This window comes from Myotis myotis, unplaced genomic scaffold, assembly GCF_014108235.1.
Source record: "Myotis myotis isolate mMyoMyo1 unplaced genomic scaffold, mMyoMyo1.p scaffold_m19_p_13, whole genome shotgun sequence".
Lineage (NCBI taxonomy): Eukaryota > Metazoa > Chordata > Mammalia > Chiroptera > Vespertilionidae > Myotis > Myotis myotis.
In genome coordinates, this window is record NW_023416317.1 from 40,508,429 (window position 1) to 40,512,152 (window position 3,724).

General features: G+C 39.0%; 1 pseudogene; it reads left to right on the forward strand.

Moving 5' to 3' along the window:
• Positions 1–219: 219 nt before the first annotated feature.
• LOC118668741 lies at positions 220–350 on the forward strand (annotated as a pseudogene).
• The last annotated feature ends 3,374 nt before the right edge of the window (positions 351–3,724 follow it).

Here is a 3,724-nt window from a genome sequence, read left to right on the forward strand (position 1 = left end):
ACCTGTCTGACCCCAACCTAGCCTGGACTTAAGAACCCACTGACTATGGGAGGTAAGTGTGAATTAGACAGTTTATCAAATAAAACTGATATGTTGTTAAGAGAGTCCTCACTAGTATGGTGCCACCCAGGGAAAGAAGATGTCTAACAAAGTAGCGAAGTAAAATGAGAATTATTTAAGTTTCCTCTGAATTCCTTTCCATTTAAAACACTTTTTTCTTGCACTGTGTGGTATCTGGATTCAGCAGTTTATTCCTGCTGGGTGTTCAAAGGACATTGCAATATGAATTCAGCACCTGGCATCATTGGTTTTCTTGGCATGTTAAACCTGGTATTTTTATTGATACAATATAAAAAAAACATTTTTTTCCATCTGTCATTAGGAATTATCCCCTTAGCAATAACAAATGAGAGATTAGTGATTGTAGGGTATATATACACATTGAGTTTGTAACCCAATTTAATTGAACAAGAATATTTAAGCAGAACATATAGCATGATGCTATTTTACCTTCTATTCACTTGTAGCAACCATTTTCCAAGTCACTTTTTAATAAAACGAGCACAATTGTTGAAATGTGAATGATAACTAAATTGATGGTTGAGTTTTATTTTAGTTAACATACAACAGCTCTGGAGACCAAAGTTCGGATAATTTCATTTCTCCGTAATACAGAAAAAACACCCTCTGAGATCCTAAGACCAAACCCCACAAATGGTGGCCTGCTTACTCTTGTGGCATTTATATTTCTTATCAAGTTTGGTGATCTGGTTTCACATATCTTTGTAGAGTTGAAAGAGCAATCTAAGAACAGGTTGAAGGAAGAAGACACGTGAAGGGGTAAAAGTTGGATGGGCAGTAATGAGTGTGTTGGGAGAGGTAATTTGCTGTCATCCTGGCAACAAAGACCAAAAACTCTGAGGCAGTTGCCTACCTTTGTTGGCTATTCTGCCATGTGACATAAGAAGTGATCATAACTATCAGAGAGTCACAGTTGGGGATTGGAGTGGGGGGTTTGAAAGTCTACCCTGGCCTCCCTTCCAAGCCTCCAAACTATTATGCCTGTCAAGTGGTCTTCTTGCCTGTGTTTTAATACCCATGGGTAATGGCATTGTGTTTTATTCTGGCTCAGTTTGCCATCTACTAGTATGTTTGCATCCAAATTGAGAAAGAGGAAGACAGGACTGAGGATAGAATCCACTGGCAAACTAGAAGAATCATCTACTCAGGATGACACTCCTCCAACTCGACACACCTTCATATTGCCTCATATTCCTGGTTAGTCCAATATATATATGCCTGCATCATTTCTCTAATTTAACAGTCTAACAATCTACTAATAATAAAAAAATAAAGTTAACCCGAGATACTTATTCTCAGGAACTCATCACGCTGACTCCTGTTTCATCACTATCTCTTTTATGGATCTATGACTGACCCTTTGGAAATACATTCTAGAAATATTCAGGTTGATCTTTAAGTTCATGTATCAAAAGCCATACTTTATCATCTCTTCTGGAATCAAAATGAACTATTGATGATTTCAGCCCCAAAGTGAATTTAAGTATTTAAGAGCACCTGCTCACAGAGACAAAAGTGAAAATGATACATTTTAGGAAAGTTTTAATCAGAATGGATGGAAATAAGAACATGTCCCACCTGAAGTTAGCTTCACTTATAGGGAACATTCAGTTGCCAGGGATGCCTTACCCCCTAATTATGCCAATTATAGGAATTAATCTTGCAGATTTGTGGTTTTCAAAGTGTGGTTTCCAGATCCATTAGAAATGCAGAATCTTGGACTCCACCCAAGACCTCTTTACTGAGTCAGAATTTCTGGAGGGTGGGGCCCAGCCATTGATTCCTGTGCGCACTGATCTTGGAGAACCACCATGGTAGAAACTAAAATAGAGCTGAGATTATAACGCTCAGCCTTCCAGTGCCCCTAACTTAATGGTAGAGGTTAGGGTGATGGTGATGATCATTTTAATAAATAATCTTTTGCTAACCCAACTTTTCATGTAAGTTTTATGCTATGTATTTTAAGGAGTAGTTCATTTAATTCCCTCTCACAAGAGCCCAACAAAGTACTGTTATTCCCATTTTATAGAAGAGAGAATGAAGTCAAGAAAAATTAATCAATTTGCCCAAGGTCAGCCATTAAGTTGCAGAGCTGGGAAAATGGTCCGTGTCTAGTTGACATCTCTCTCTCTCTCTCTCTCTCTCTCTCTCTCTCTCACACACACACACACACACAGCTCAAAAAAACCCACACTCTTCACTATCATGCCATGCTGCCTTCCAGAATAAGAAAAAAAGAAATATCCCAACTGAAATTTGCTCAAGCCTCCTTCCACTTCTTAAAATTGCCTTTGTCCTGAGGACCATGACAGAACAATCCCCCTTGGCCATCTTCTCAGCAGCCAGCAATCTTCTGACCCTTTAGCTATGGCCTGACCTTCACTTCCAAAATCAATCAGCACTCTAGGGAGATAATTTGAGACTGGTTTTCCTCTCAAGTGAATCCAAATCCTTCATCACTTCTTTATGTGCAAAAATGGGCCATTATCATAATTATAAACTACAGTGTTGAAGCTGCAATTCACTCTTGGCTAGATCTTCGCTACTCAAAGTGAGATACTTAGGCCAGCAGCAGCAGCCTCATTCTGGAAGCTGGTTAGAAGTTCAGAATCTTGAACCTCCCACCCCTACCCCCAGATCTGCTGAATCAAAGTCTGCATTTTAACAACATCCTCAGCATGTGATTCTATGCACATTAATATTTAAGAAGCACTAGTTTATCTATACTTATCCCCTCGTTTTACCTGAGGAAATTGAGCCCCAAGGAAATTGAAGGACCTATTCAAGGTCAAAAATCTAGTTAAACTGGAACTGATCTCTAGTTGAATATGCCTTTCTCCTTTTCCATGTAGCCTTCAACTATGTGTCATAAAATGCTGTTTCTGCTTCCTATGTTCTCTACCAGCGGTTCTCAACCTGTGGGTCGCACCCCCTTTGGGAGTCAAATGACCCTTTCACAGGGGTCGCCTAAGACCATCGGAAAACACATATATAATTACATATTGTTTTGTGATTAATCACCATGCTTTAATTATGTTCAATTTGTAACAATGAAATTGGGGGTCACCACAACATGAGGTCGCGGCATTAGGAAGGTTGAGAACCACTGTTCTAGACTTATGTGGATTATCACAGTTATTCCTTTACCACATTGTATGAGCTCAGTACTGTTATTATTTCTGTGTGTTTCTTTTTCTGACAGGGAACTTAGAGAGGTTTAAGTACATGCCCCAAATCATGCAACTTCCAAGTAGCAAATCAGAGATCAGATCCCATGTAGCCCAACTTTGCAATCAGGCTTGTAGCTACTGAATATCTGAATATGCACATGTATACCTTTATCTTTTCCTATGACTCTACAGCTTCTATCTGTCTGTCTCTCTGCTTGTCTGACTGTTATTCCATCCATCCATCTATTATCTATCTATCTATCTATCTATCTATCTATCTATCTATCTAGAGATTAAAGAGTGTATAAATGAAGTCATTCTGTTTGATGTCTCTTTTCCTTTCATTAATCTCAGTGATAGAGGTTCTTTTCTATAGCTGCTTAGAAAAGAAGCAAAGACTCCTTAACCATTTACCCACCTTCTCATCCCTTACAGCTTGGTTGTCCTGTCCTGTAGGTCTTCCTTCCCAGCCA